General features: G+C 42.9%; 1 long non-coding RNA gene across 4 annotated transcripts in view; it reads left to right on the plus strand.

The window, feature by feature from the left end:
- LOC149916045 (uncharacterized) overlaps positions 1 to 15,835 on the plus strand; it is a 72,839-nt gene that overhangs the window by 15,478 nt on the left and 41,526 nt on the right. For all 4 annotated transcript variants that reach the window (XR_016471155.1, XR_016471158.1, XR_016471156.1 and 1 more), the window contains exon 2: positions 9,103 to 9,272. This is a non-coding gene — a long non-coding RNA (uncharacterized LOC149916045). The remainder of the gene's footprint in view (positions 1 to 9,102; positions 9,273 to 15,835) is intronic.

Genomic DNA, 15,835 nt, shown 5'->3' on the forward strand with positions numbered 1-15,835 from the left:
TGGCCTTTATCCTTTCAGAGAAGGAGGAATAGCTCTGTTTTCTCCCTCTCCCTGTCAGTGCCCAGCCATTGTGGGAGAAATTGATGACAGAACCAAGGGGTTTAACTCACAGATCCTGCTCATACAGAGTGCAGCAGAGAAACTTGCTATGGCCAGGAACCCAGTGCCCATGGGGGAGCTCCTCCAATATGCTGAGGCTCTGGCAGCAGAATCAGAATCATTCAGGTGGGAAAAGACCTTTAAGATCCCCAAGTCCAACCCCAGCCCATCCCACTGTGCCCATCACCACATCCCTCAGTGCCACATCTCCACAACTCTGGAGCACCTCCAGGGATGGTGACCCCAGCACTCCCTGGACAGTGAGGGAGCTGACACGCTCCATGTGTATGATGCTGAACTGGAAACTATGAGCTCCTCTAGGATGAGGTTTGCTGGGCAAATAGAGCCTAAAAATGGGTGTCACTGGATGTAGCAGAGCTGCCCCGTGCAGGGCAGAGTGTGGCATGGTGCAAACTGCCTCAGCTGAGATCAGAGTGGGAAGTGGGATGTGGAGCTGGAGTTTGTGCTGCTGGATATATAGGAGATGGAAACTGTAGGGTTCAGACTGCTGACAAATTCAGAAAATGCATTCAAATTGGTCCATGGGGTGCACACTGCCAGTTAGTTGTCAGTTCCCTGCAGCACCAGGGATAGAAGCTGAAATCACTGGAGACCCAACGTTGGTCTGACTGGGGTGATGCCATCCTGACTGCAACAGGGGAAAATAAATCCATCTTGTAGAGCAACAGCTAACCTGGGCAGCCCACAGCTTTCCTGACATGAGTGATAGCATCTGACAGCTGCCCAAAAATCACATTACCTCTTGGGAGCGATGTGAAGGGGAAAGGAAGAATTGGCTGTTGTCTCTTTTCTGCTTCCTGAACCAGCTCACTGCAGTTGGGCTTTCTAAAAGCAAAAGCCTGCCCGGAGCTGAGCAGATTGTGGGAAAGCAGCTCCCATGTCACTGCCTGCTCCTGAGGAGCTGCTGCCAGCAGAGCTGTGCAACCAAGTTACACACTGAGAGCACAGAGCTGCAGAGCTAATCTCTGTTCTTAATTTGCCATTAAAGTTTATTTTCAGCAAATTATTCACAAACTCCATAGCACAGCTGTTCCACATTAATCTTTTCCTTCTTGCAAATTTTTCTTCACCGAGAGGCAGTTTCTCTCTATTTTCGTTGCTGTTGTTGTTGTTGCAGAGCCAATTACAAGAGGTGGGTGGGTGACTTGAGCAATTGGAGCAGGGTGGGAGTTTGCAAGATCTGCAGCAGAGCTGAGGAAGGGAAACCCTTCTCCTGAGCCCTCTCCCTGCTGTCCAGGCACATCAGGGCTCAGCTCACCAGATTTGAATGCTTCTTTAAAATCACTTCAGACTGCGTTGAGCAGTGCCCATTCTTGTTTTGGAGAATAACAGTGGAAAGTGAAGTAAAATGACCCTATATGTCTCTAAAAGCTTGTACGATTGGAGGCAGAACAAAAGTTTTCTTCGATGGAGCTGAGCAGCCTCAGTTCCTTCCAATGGGGCAAGCCTGTTGTTAAAGGATATTTTGTAATTGTGCCCTATTCCCATCCATTGCAAAGCTCTGACGAAGGAGCAACATGATGATCATGATTGTATGATTGCTGTTATCTGTGCAACATTCCTCTGAAAAATAGACCTCAGTGTTTCAAGACTTCCCTATGGACATGAGTCAGGGGACAGTTCTCTACCTTTAGTGCCAAGTCTTTCCTGAAAACATTCTGATGTGACAATAGCTCATCAATGTTGTATTCTTGTGAGCAAGTTACAGTGATCTCTTAAAAATCAAACAGTGACCTGAATTAACCATTAGCAGAAGAAAAATGGATGCCTTTGGAAGAACTTTAAGCCTGATTTCTATGCACAGTCACTTAGTCTGGGTACTTTGGGGTTTGTGGTTTGCAATTGCTGTCGCCTTCTTCTGTCCAGTTACTTAGAAACATGTCTGAGCTGCTGTGATCTTTTTCAAACAGCAATTTATTTTCCTGGCCAGTTCTATTTTTCCTTGTTAACAGGCTCTGAAATAGTCCAAAATAGAAGGAGAACAGGCATTCAGTCAAAGCAAGGAAATGTCAGATGTGTAAGCTGGTAAATGTTGCATATCTCAAGGTGGGGTGTTTAATGTAAGCAAGAACTGGAAAATACATACAGCATCATTTTTCCTACAAATTTAAGGCTGAACTCTTCTGACCCACGCATCCCGTGTGCCGTGCTGATAGATGTAGGCCTGGATTGCAATATTGAAACTAGTATGAGGAATATATGTCTTATTTGAAAATGTACCTTGCTTGAAATCATTTTATCCATTACATTGTGTTTTTTCTAATCAACTGATCTTGAGAATTCAATTTACATTTACTCTATTCAGTAGCTTGAGAGCCATTGTGTGTTTCAACAGGGTTATTTTCCTGTTTATTAAATCCCCTTGGATCCGAGACAAAGAGTTTATAAGACATGCAACCAGAAATGTGTTTTGGGGCTGTCTGGAGACTGGACAGCCTGGCCTGGGGCTGGGAGCCACAGACAGCCAATAACATTGGATTAGGACTAGAGTGGGAAAATGCATCTCAGCAAATTTCACGTTTGTGACTTCAGTTGCCTTGTAGGGCTGAAATCCTTGAAAAGTCCTTGGCTGGAGAAAGGGAGCTGGGTTTTGATTTCTCTTGAGTCCTTTGGCTGGGGAAGCTCAACGCAATAAAGGTTAATGTTTTATTTATTTCTTTTCTTCCGTTGCTCCGTAGGCAGAGAAGCAAAAAGGAAGGGAAGCAGGTAGAGGATGACTGGGGCATTGTAAATAGGAGAAAGATTCAGCTTAGAGGATGTCTTGTTACCACGTTCTAGCTGTGGTGTCTCTTTTCATCGCAGGGGAGTTGGACTAGACGACCTTCAGAGGTCCCTTCCAACTCTAAGGATTCTGTGATTTATTCTATGTAAAGTAAGATAAAGAGACTGGAGCAGGGAAACATCAGAGCAGGAAGGCAGAGAAATGGGGGTGATCTGGGAGGAAATCCTGACTTCCCTCATGTCTATAGGACATTTTATGTGGATTTCTATGCAACATTTCTGCTGGCAGTTCGCTCTATGATCTCAATCATGAGCAAGATGCTTTTTCCTACCTAAGCATAACTTGCAGCAGTTTAGTAACACACCTCCCAGAACTGGAGGTAAAAAAGCAGTCTATTAGACTTTTCCACCTACCCTTCAGTTTGAAAGTTTGATCTTTGCATCTGAAAAACCCACTGAGTATTGGATTCAAGTGCTCTATGTAGACTTCATTACTGCCTACACAGACCTGCACAAAGATCCACAGGAGGGAAAAATTCACCTGCTTACCACCATCTGGCTCTGTGTTTGATATGGAGCTGGGAAGAACGACTGATGAGTGTAACCTGGGATAAAAGTGCTTCAAATATTTTCTTATCCAAGATCTGCTTCAAATTTTCTGAGGTTATCAGGAAAAAAGGAAACAACAGGTGTCAATTTTCTTAAAGTTAATGAGAAATTGTGGTTTTGAGGCATCTGTCTCCATAAGGGTTAACTAAATAAAATGAGTTTTTTAAGTATAGTCTGTAAAAACAGCTCAGGAAAGACCAAAAGTCCAATTTGTGCCATTGCAAATGAAACTTCCAAAATGGCATCTTGAATTGTCCAACACATTGCTGTCCCAGTCACGAGGCTTTGGACTTCATGGTTTTTGTGCAAACAGCTCCTGAAAACACTTTTGTGTGGCTTTGGTGTAAAAGGGGAAATCTTTAAAACCTCAGAGAATCTGTAAGCTACAACTGTACCCACTGAGGGTACAGGAGGTGCCCTATAGGAGCTCACCAAACTGTACCTCCTCCTTTCTTCCAGCAAACGGAGTCTTACCTAAGCTGTCCTTTTCCATAAGTCAGAGCAGAGCTGAATTTCTTCCCGTAAGATGGAAGTAATTTCCTTCTGACACAAGTTTCTCCTGATGTAAGAGCTAATTGATAGCTTGCAGGGCACTTGTGTTTTCCAGGCTGTTGGTTTTGCTCTAAGCACGAATTTACTCAGTGATGAGAATATTTTGACAACTTTGCCTATCTGTGCTCAGGAGCTGCAGTTTGGTGTGAATTTTCTGGGTGTGCTGACCCAGTTTTAAAGCCTAAAATGAGCATGCTCTCCATTAATATGGAAATACCGTGGCTGGCAAAATAAAACAAAGAAACAGTAAATAAGCAGTACGTTCTGCACAAGAACTTTGGGGAGAGTTTTTGCTTAGCTGTCTGCAGAGTGCTTTTGTCCTTACACTTTCTCCAGGAGGCGACTGTTGAGAAATGATTGGATTCAGCACACACCAACGTGTTGTTCTGACCCACTTGCATGTCCCCACGACCACATCTTCCCAGCAAATCCCTGGCTGTGAGCACACAACCATGAGCACATCACATCAAACAGGATTAGTTTAGAGGAGAAGGCACGTGTTGCTGCCTTATTTCTTCACCTTCCTGGATGTAATGAACGTCTCGTTTAGAATTCTCTCTCATTCACGTTTGTGGTGTTTATTTTTATGTGCTTATTTTCAGGCAACTCATGGATCATTCTTTGGAGTAAAGGAATCCTTTCTTTTTTGTCTGGGTGTTGTTGTGTTTGTTGTGTGAGCAGAGCTGGGAAGGCTGTGCTTGTTTTCTTTTGATGATATAACAAATTAGCTCCTTCCAAAATATTATACTTCAGGGACTGTGATTGCAGGAAGCATGAGAGAACACTGGAATACATCACCAGTTCTCTGTGTGATATGTGTATGTTTGTTGTGTATTGAGTAAGGATTGAAGTAGAAATGTTCAGTTTTTGCTATAAACTCTCCTGGCAGTGCCTTTGTGCTGTCCACAGGTTGCCCCAATCAATAAATACATTAATTAATGTGTAAGACAGCTGATATTGGCATGTACTTCATATGTGGGAAAACATTTCTACTGATTGCACACGAAAATAGAGAAGAAAATCTGTGCTCATCTCTTTTATTTTTGTGGTCTGAAATCTGGCTGTAACTAAAAGCTCGTTTGCTTAATGGGGAATTATTATCACTTTGCTTCACCGTTTCTCTCTTAGGTAGAATTAGCGGGGTTGTGAAGCCATGCAAACAACCATGGCGAGCCCAGCTGTACGCCTGCTGCTCCCATGGAGTTGTCCCTTGTGTTCTGCTGCCTTCTGTTTGTTTGTGAGGGGCACACAACTCATGGTATTGCCATTAAATGTGAGTTCACCTCGGTCATCTTTTATTCCAGTAGCTGGTGGGAAGGTAACGTGGATACCTGCTTGGAGTTGCTCCTAAGATGCCTTTTGTTGGGACAGAAAGAGGAATAATAACTGCAAGCAAAGCTACTGCCCAATTGGATGGCCCTGTTGTATGGGAGCAACCTATTGCTGATTGAAGCAGGGAATTATGATGCTGAACATGGCTCAGAAAGTTACCATGAAGACATTTAGTGTAATTTTAACATGAAGCCTCATCCACAGCGTGTTCTGTATGCAGAGGAACGGCGCTATTTGCATTTGCTCAAGCCAAAATGTCTAATTTGGATCAGGCTTACCTTGTATTGAGGGAACGAGTGTGGGATTGCACATCTGTCCTTTCAGGCTGGGCTCTGTTTTGATACACCACCAGCAGCAGTTGCACTTTTTGAGTAAAACCATCAGAAATTGCTTACCAGAAACTTACAGTGTGGTGAATAGCTTCTTATGACTTCTAACGTTGGCTTGATGGGTTTCCTGTTCCTCTCGTTAGCTTTCATAACGAAGGGAGAGTCTAAAACAACAAAACCTGTAAGGGAAAAAAAAAAGATCCAGTTGGCAACTGCAAGCTGTGTGAGCATTCAGACCGCCCCAAATGTGGGTGTCTGCGGAGTTACTGCAGAGTACGGCAATGTTCATAAGCAGATTACTGAGTCATGAACATGTTTTGAATGTGATTACAAGCAGAGAGACAGAATTAGTCTTTGCTTTCCATAAAAAATTAATGAGGGAGACAGAGAGGGACAGAGAAATTGAAGAGTTCACTTGGTTAATTTTCTAGCCAGCAGCTATCGTAAATGTTCCTCTTATTTAGCAAAGAGAGATACTAAATCTATATTGGTTATGTTGGCCAAGAAAAACTATTAGTGTGCTGGAGGTTTACCTGCAGGCAAACTGTCAGCAAATTGAAAAAGCAACAATATGCTCATTTTTGGGACATTTTGATGCATCTTCCACAAGTGCAGTCAATTAAGAGCTCCTCTGGAAAGTACGTTTTGCTGATGTGCTCCTGTGAAGCAGCTTTGTCTTCTTGTGAGCTCTGGGGGACCCATTCCCTCACTTAAAAGCCAAGTCTGGCTGTGTTGCAAAAGGGGGTTGTTCTTTAGGTGATGCCCTGTTACAGATAGGATGAGACCATTGCTTAATAGTACAGATGCAGCAAGTGCAGCTCCTCGAGGCTATTGTTTCACTTCTTTTATTAACAGCTGCAGGGCAGCTTATAATTGAAATAATACAATCCTAGCAGTGGGACTCTGAAGCAGGGTAGCATGGCTCAAATCCTTTTCCATAGATTCTGTTCTGAATCTACCAAGGTCTATTTACTGATTTGAACCAATATTTCACTGCACCTCATGTGAGCCATGATCCCTGAGCTCTTGCTCAACGCAGCCAAATGGCCACTGCTTAACAGAAATATCTGCAGCTCTAGATTGTTTCAAGGAGCAAAGAGCTCAGATACCATCATGTGCAAAATGGAGCTAGCTCTGAATTACATAAAATATCAATGACTATTTTTTGTAGATATTTCTGGTCCAGGTCTAATGTCCTGCTGCATTGATACTGTTTACAGATGTTTAAAGGAGGAAATGATGAGTTCAGTTCCTACTTAAGCTCAATTCCCAACAGAACCATGGAAGCAACACTTTGAAAAGAGTGATCATCCTCACGATACAAGAATTTTTTCCCATAGAAAATGTATTTTTGAGCTGATGTCAACTTTTTTTTCCCCCCAATCTTGCAAAATGCTTCCTTTTGATAGAAGGCATAAAAAAATTGGTCTTTTGTTGGATATGAGCAAATCTGGCTGGATGTTTCCAAGAGATACATTCTCTAAATAATAACATTAACGAAGATTTCATTCTAGGGTAAATTTATTTAGTATGAGGATATTGATGTACTCTAATTGACTGCACAAACATAATACAGGAAAACTCTTGCCCACTATATGTAGTAAACCAAGTACTATTTCAGCAGACATGTTATGGAATCATTGGCAGTTAAGTCACATATTTAGCTTTTGCTTTTATATTCTCTGTTATGATAGTGTTTGCATCAGCATCTTTGTGCTACAGAAATTCTATAAATAATTCATGCCTTTATTTAAATAACTGTGGATTTATTTCCAATTGGCATGGAAAAAGCCTTTATTTTCTGTATCATTGTGCACAGTTGTCATGCTAGCCTCTTCTTTCAAAATGTTTGTGATTCACTCAGAGCACATCAGTAAATCAAATTACAGCAAACTTAGCCTGAAATTTAATTAGATGATCAGCAATCATAGTTCTCTATTTTCCTAATATAAAGCATCTTATTGCCGAGGGTTTACAAGGCCCTGTCTCTGTACCCGAATCCATTATTCTTGAAACAACATGACAAAGCATTAAAAAGTTCTATTGATTGGCCTCTGTTGAATAACAATGGGCCCTAAGAGTCATTCTGGATTACTTAATGATGTGTAACTCATCTTAGCAAAGCTGCAAGGAACATAACTGTTCTTATGGCTCTTCAGCCCTTGTTCTTGCAGTGCTGGTCAACTTCTGGCCTCAGAGTCCCTCATGGTGGATGGTGGTGAGATACACTATTTATTATGGTTCTGTGAGCTCATTTAAGTCTTTAAGTCCACATCGTCCCCTTGCTCCTAGAAGGATGTTGTAAAGAGCCCAGAGAGGCTTGGGGCAAGGACAGGATACATCCACCTCATTCCTGTCTCCCTGGGGTTGAAAAGAATATGAGAAAAGGTATTTGAAGGAAAGAACAATGACATCCTTCTGCTTCTTCCCCGTAAATAGCATCTGCTGTCCTTGAACATGCAGTAGAACTAATCATTTGAAGGTACTGGCTCACCCCTTTCAGCCGTCCCTCTATTTTCCAGGAGTTTCTCATTTCCCACTTTCAGAGCATTAGGGCACACAGCTTAAAGCAACACTTCTCAATTGCAAAACACATAGCAAAAGAATGTCTTCTAGCAGAAGAAAATTTGGCAGAACTAATTGAGTAGAACTAGAAGCGTTCTGTAAAGAACCACACAATAAAGTAACCTGCCAGGTCAGCAAGCATGGCCGGAGGACACACAAAATTCACTTAGTGATGTGAAGAGAAATAAAATGGGTAAATTAAAGCAATCAAGCGTGGGTGGCAACCACAAGCAGCACGTTACAGCTGGAACATGGACTGCTCATAGTCATGTTGTTGGTTGCTGAACTGTGCATGGGTTGGAAGTTTGTGGATAAAGAATGCAAAGACACGCAGGATAAGTTAGAACAGAAAAACGAGCAGGAAAAGAGTTCAGCAGCTCAGCCTGGAGAAATGTGAAGAAATGCAAGTACTCAGAGGGGGAAGAAAGGGTAAGATGAACATGTGCCTTGATTTCATACTACAGAGCCCAAAAGGGGCTTAAGAACAAGCAAGAAACCCTGCTGACAGACCTGTAGGAGCAAATAGTCCTTCAGTATATTTAGTTTTCCTATTTTCAGGGAAGAAACAGCACAGTGGCTGGGATTCTCCCCAACTTTCTCTTCAACTTTTATGTTTGTTGGGTGTGTTGCAGTTTTCACTACAGATCATTTCTGTGATTTTCTTTCAGATTCTTTGTAAGCATTAGGCTGTAAGCCACTCCTCCATCATCAGAGAAACCACTAAGCCCTTAGACCTTTATTTCACACCTGTTATTTTAACAGTTCCCTTGGGTGTGGGGAAGCACGTAGAAAAACGGTGACTGGACTGGATGACCTTTTCCAACCTTAATTATTTTACAATTCTGCGGCTGAGATATTTTTGCCTTTCTCAAAGGTGTGGAGATTTTGGAGCCTGCAGAGGTGCATCTCGCTGACTGCAGCTCGCAGAAGGGATATGAAGATCTGGGAAGCCCATTCTCATGATGCAAGCCAAGCTCTGCTGCTCAGAAGAGACACAGGTGCTGCATCAAGCTGACACAGCCCTGGCTGGATGTACATTTCCAGGTAAACATTATATTGAAGTAATAGGGAAAGTAGTGTTTGGAAAAGTTATATCATTCTTATCTTTAGCCTAAGCTGGGATGTGTTCAGAGCCTGCTAACATGCAATGACTTTGGAAACAAAAGTAGGCCGTGTACTTGGAAAATGTGTAAAACTGTTTCTCTTTTCCTAGAGGTATTAAAACTTCCTTTCCTCTGCTAAAGTCCTTAACCTAAAATATGTCAAATGGTCTAAGCCTTGATTATATATGCCATAAGCTTATCATATATAGAAAAGAATACCAGTGTCCTTTGTTTGTCTAACAAAGGCTAAATTTAATCTTCAGGGCATAGTGCAAAGAATATCTGTTTATTTAGATTTCTAGCCTGGGGGCTGAGAGGCACAGTTTGTATTTAAGACCTCTAGCTGACATTTGCTAACTTAGTTTGCGTGCATTTAAATGTGTTTTTGGTACCCCTAGGCTTAGAGTGTAAACTGATAGAATATACATACACATATGGCCAAATTGTTCTTACTTACTTATTACTGAGTTATTCCTACTGGAATATGAAGGAGAAAATGAGTTTTGGGTACCCTAAAATCCCCAGATGTTACCAAGGTTCCAGGGATGCAGAGCTGGATGCACTTGAATTTTGCAATGCGTGGAGCAAACAGGGAGGAGAAGCTGTAAACCTGTCTGGTTGGAGCCTTTTCTTGCTTCGGGCAATTGCTGCAGTTGGGGAGCACTAGAGGATGCATGGGCTGCCCTTCGTGTCAGTGTCTGGACTCACAGCTCAGCTCTTGCTGGCTGACACTGTGTAGTTTGGGGGCTGATTGACAAGGAGCAAATAATTTGTGACAGCTCAGAGCAGGATCTTGCAGTGCTGTTTTATGTAACACTGGAGTATGATGGTTGATTACTGTTCAGTTAGAGTCTCTATGCAATCCTATGATGAAGGGTGCAGGCTATAGAAAACGACCTCCAGAAACACTGGTAGGTTGAAAATCAGCTGCATTTCCTTCTCTACAAGTGACTCAGGAGGGTATCTGTTGCTTGAGCATGAAAGAGCTGAAACTGCTGTAAATGGGGGCTCCCCTCAGGTCTAAACCCTTCCAATCTGTGTGGCCAGGTGTCCAGATCTATGCACTGTGTCCATTGCCAAATACAACTGCAGTGGTATCATGCCACACTGCCTACAGCACTTTGAACATTGCCAGCATGTGAGCACAGGCTGCATCCTACTTGCTGGGGTACACCTGGCCCCAGCAGGCAACCATCTCAAGCTGCTCCATGAGATCCCTCTGGCTCATCCTTGCTGCCTGTGGTTCCTTGTTCACCAATGCAATCCTAAGTCTGCAAAGAAACACATTTGCAAGAAAAGCCTGTTTCCAGTAGAAATTACACTAAAAATTCTTGGGAGCGTTCTTACTGTTATGATCGTAAAGAGCTTCTCTTAATGACATCTAAATGTGGGGGTAAACTTCAGCTGATGGCATCTCATTAAAACCAACAGAATAAAAATTCAAATGTGTATCTTCCCCTAAGTGTTTATCTAGCAGCAGGAGTCTATTATCTTGTGTGACAATGTTATCTGCTAACGCCTGTGTATCTGTACCAAATTGGAGATGGATACATTTAGACACAGAGGATTCTGAGTGTTTCTGATGATGAAGATAACCAACAACCTGCTTAAAGGATGGGTGTCGTTTACTTAATGTAATTAAATATCCAAGCACGTTTCTCCATTGTGAAGGTTATTGCACTACAGCAGTGAAATGGGGGCTTCTTACTGCTGGATGCATAGAGAAAGTTTAGATAAGTATTTATTGGTGTGTGTATCAATGCATGGGAGTATACACAGCCTGTACAACTCCTTTCCTTGAGCACTTTTCTGTAGTGGGTGAAAGGAAGCAAGCTATTGTTGTGTCCATTGTCAAGTTTTCCTTCAGGAAAGACTTGATGGAAAACTTCTCTTCTGATCCATTGTGGGGCTGATCCCATCAGCACAGGCAGCCCTTTGCTCCCAGTTCTTCACAACTCACGAACGTACTGGGAATCTTGCAGGTAGCTCTATCGTTTTCTTCTCCCCTTTTTTTCCCAAAGCACACTGTGTTTGATGGTGGTAACAGCCGAGCCAGTTTGCAAATGGGCAATGCACCTCAGTTGGGCTGCAGCAAGGATACCCACAGATGCTATTCAAGTGTCTTGTTCTTGGTCCTGCATACATCAGAACTCCCCCAAGTGCTGCATGCTAAGTGCTCCTGGGGCAGCCCATCCCCAAGGTAACTGCTGTCCCCTGCCAGTTCCCATTCCTCTGTGATACTCAGAGAGAAAATTAGGAGCACTGCTTTATTCTCCATTACGGCTCAGAGGGATTGCTGCTTTCCAGGGCAGAAAATCTGCCTTCGTGATCTTCCATTTCACAGAATGCATCTTTGTGGGAGAGTTTCAAAACCTCACGGCTGAGCCAAGGCAGTCACTCAAGTGTTACATACAGTGAGTCGATGTGCTGCTGCCTTCGAGGCCCTGTGGCCCTTGAGGTGTGTTCCATCAGCTCTGTATGCATTTCAGTATCACTCAATAGGGCGAAGGCTTATCATCATTAATTATGAAGGTTTATGTTGCCAACCACTTAGTTCCTATGGTTACATCTCTAAGAAATTGTGAAATAGGCACTTCAAGGCTCTGGGCAGAGAAACAAATTGACTGTTACAGAATTCATGAATGATAATAACTCATTTACTTATAATGCTAATAAATAATTGGTGTAAAATCATCCAGTGCAGCCTTAGAATGCGTAGGGTATTTAAAGGTCAGAGCTGCTCTTAACTCTCCATTAAAACCTCCATATGGCAATAATGCATCCCAGATAGCAATTACAGTGCTTCAGAGTATTCACTTTGTGAATTTGTCATGTGGTGCATCCCATAGGGCTGCTCTGTGTGTGCCCTGCCTGGTACCACAGTACACTATCTATTCTAAACTGGAATGGTGTCAGCAGACCCGTTGTTTGCAGACACAGCTGTGCCATGGAAAAAATAGACAGTGTCTTATTGCCTCATGAGGCACTTTGGGTCAGATCCCATAAGGAGTGGTGCTCTGTGATCTCTGTAAGATCACCCCTGCTTTAGCCTGCTTCTTTCTTACTATCTCCCTTGACAGATGTCTTTCTAAAGCAAACTCCAAGTGAAGGAACACCACCCTTCTCTGTAAGTATTCTTTCATCTTTCCAGTATTGCTGCTCTGGATGTGATACATCCTCACATTGTGCTTTTGTCCATCATCAACGTACAAAGTAGAAGCTTTCCTCAGCTGCCTATGGCAATGCCACGTGGCTTCAGCTAGTTTAGGGATTCCTGATATGTGAAGGTAATGTTAAGTGGTTTCTCACTTGTTCCAGGCATAGGCTGTGGCTCTGGGCAGCCTGGTTTTGGTGGTTGGTGACCCTGCACAAAGCAGGGGGGTTGAAACTAGATGATCATTGTGGTCCTTTTCAACCCAGGCCAGTCTATGATTGATGAACCATGCTGAATCATGTCCCTGGAGGAAATAATTCCTCCCATCAGCTGAAAAATGAATCTGTTTCTATTTTTCTCATAGGAAAGATGCCATTTTGAATGTTTTACTTAGATAATGTATAATGTTCCCTTCCAAACCATGAGGCCAAACAAAGTGGTCAGTTTGTTACAAGCTCACAGACATGGCATGAATGTCAGTGATAAAGCCTCAGAGCAAGCAAATGGTGTTTGGAGAAGGAAGTCCTGCTCCAAACCAGGATGCATCTGAAAGCACCATCCTCTAGAAATCCAGGAACAAGTTGTTGCTTCAGAAAAACAGGGAAAACAGGCCCCTCACAACCCAGATTTCTGAAAGTCTTTGTAGGCTCTGAGAGCAAGGCCAGGACTTGGTTCTGTGCTGTGTGTTTGACAGCAGGCATTGCTGTCTGTTGGCAAGGCTGTATACTAAATTAAAGGAGAAAAAAAAAAAAAGGCAAGGAACACCCAGAGATTGATGTTCCCTAAAGAAGTCATAGAGATATGATGCTACCTGTAGTGATCTTAATTGTATTTGAAGGTTGAACACTGTATATTTAATGCATTAGCTATGATTCACCATTAGTTTTGGGGGAAAAAAAAAGTGACTTCTTTCTGTCCTTGGGCCAAAACCAAGACACAGACTCTCTCAAGATGAGGTTGCAAAGGCTGGAGATGCTCTGGGCAGCTTGTCACTTGTTTTCTATCACTGCAGATTAGCAAGATGTGAGATGGAGATACCAGTGATGTGAAGAAGTCATGCTGTTGGCAGTGTGATAGGGCAGGAGGAGAACCATGGGCTTGGAGCACTCAGCCCTGCAACTCCTATGTCTGCCCACACTTTCAGGTACTTGATGCAAAATACACATTTCTGTAAGCTTTGACCCATTTGGAAAATGCCCTCATCTTCTAGGCGTAAGGCTGAGGTCTACAGCACAAACTGGAGCTTGTGCCCTTTATTCGTTATGTCACTTCCACTGTTAGCTAAATAAAGAAAACTCCTGCTTCACTTAAATTTAAAATGACACCAAATCATGATTCAAACCTGCACTGACATTTATCCAGTTAGCTGATGTTTGCTAGAGGTTGAAGGGACTCATAAATATAGTTGTCTTCACGTCTCAGGCACATTTCTCAGTGTTTCTTGACAGTTATTAAGTGCATTAATTCTTCTGATGCTAATTTCTTTGTAGGGCTGATGAAAAATGCATTTTTCCCAGGGAGCTGGCACTTGGCAAATATCTCAATGGCAATAAATTAAAGTACGAACGAAGTTTCTGTTGCCATGGTTTTGCTTTCCACTGATACATACAGTAATGTAGCAAGGTACAGGAGCAAACCTGCAGCCCAGATCACCTTGATGCCTGCAATGCATTCCTCTCTTGGCTCTCTTTTGTGTTTTCCCCTGCCAGTGCTATTGCTCCTTGCTAGTCTCTGCACAAAGAAGTTATTCCTAGGTAGTCTCATTGCATACCCAGATTTTGGAGGGGTCTGGGCCTCTTGAGATGGGAGAAGAAAATGGGTTTTGTTGAGGAGTTGCCCATGTATTGGAGCACTTTCCAGCTTCTTTTCCCTTGACACACCACTGCAAGGCAAACCCTGCCAATGCCACATCTCTCCTCTTCACCCTCACCATGTGATGAGGCTGAAAACAGATGGTTGAACTGGAAACGTTAAAGGAGTAGAAGGTTCAGCGTTTGATGCTCTCACATTATTTAAGCTCCCTGAGGCTTCCCAGAGGCTTTAAAGGGTGGGCAGAGAAAATGCAATGAGTTAACTGAGCCGTGCCCTGTAGCAGAGGTTTACTTAACAGGCCTGGTTCTGCAGAAACACCTTGCTGTTTCTCAAGAGGAGATGGTGGAGGGTGGCAAGAAAATGCTGCTGCTTCCAAAAGTCAGGAGAAACCATGGAGATAGCAGTGATCAGGATATGTGCATAGATGCTGTGTCAAAGTTAAAAATTGGTTTATTGGGAAATTTTACTGTGCCTGTGGTCCTTCAGCTGCAGCACCCTGCCTGTCCCAGGTGTCAGCAGAACCCGTCTGGCTATCATGTGATGAGTAGGTCTGGCTGGAGGAAATGGAAGTCCTTGGGAATGCTGCTGAAGGCTTCCCTCAAGCACTGATATTGCTATCAGCTAAACTTGGGTAGGATCATGGACATCATGTGGAAGTGAAATTTCCCAGCGTCCTAACCAAGTCTTGCCTTTTAAAGCAATAATGACATCTGTCTTAATCCAAGCTAAGTGAGATTCATCTGCCAACTAGTACAGCTGTGCAGCATCCTCCAATATATGTTCTGCCCAGAGGAGTTGTTGTTTCCCATCCCTGGAGGTGCCAAGACCAGACTGGTTGAGGCCCTGGGCAACCTGATCTGCTGGGGGCAGCCAGCCCATGGCAGGGGTTGAAAGTGGATGATCTTTGAGGTCCCATCCAATCCAACTACTCTATGGTTTTATCATTTTCTTTCTCCTCTCACCTCTGTCTTCTGCTGACCACAGCAGGTGGGCAGCACATAGTCAGCACTCTTTTCTACGCTGATCTCTCATCTTAGAAGGAAAACAAACCCTGCAGTTATGCATAGGAAGTTGAGAACTCAGCATGTGCATATTTTTTTACTGATAATCTCATTATTAATGTAAAATCATTCACCCAAGCAAAATGGAACAAATATAGCTTCACAGAAGCTTGTTGCTTTCAGAAGGAAATAATGGGAACTGATTGCATGGCTGACCAGGTCTGAGCTGAGTTCCTCTCTTTGATGGACTGGAAATTGCTCTTTGCTCTTCAGCTGGAGAAAAAACCTTTTTCTCCCTGAAGAGAAAAACTGCAAATAAGTTGGTTTTCCTCTTTCTTTCAAATTACGAATGCATTTTTCTTCTGTACAGAACAACTGCTCTTTCTGTTCTTCCTTCAAAACTCTTATCTTGTTGGTTTTATCAAGGAAGACTTTCAGCTATTTTCCTTTTAAATGGCGTGGCTAGATAGAACTTTCAGCATCATTTTAAGCCCACTGAATACAGTTAAATATTCTCTTTGAATTGTACAAATACCA

The sequence above is a fragment of the Phasianus colchicus genome, chromosome 14 (genome assembly GCF_987193195.1).
Source record: "Phasianus colchicus chromosome 14, bPhaCol1.hap1.1, whole genome shotgun sequence".
Taxonomy (NCBI): Eukaryota; Metazoa; Chordata; class Aves; order Galliformes; family Phasianidae; genus Phasianus; species Phasianus colchicus.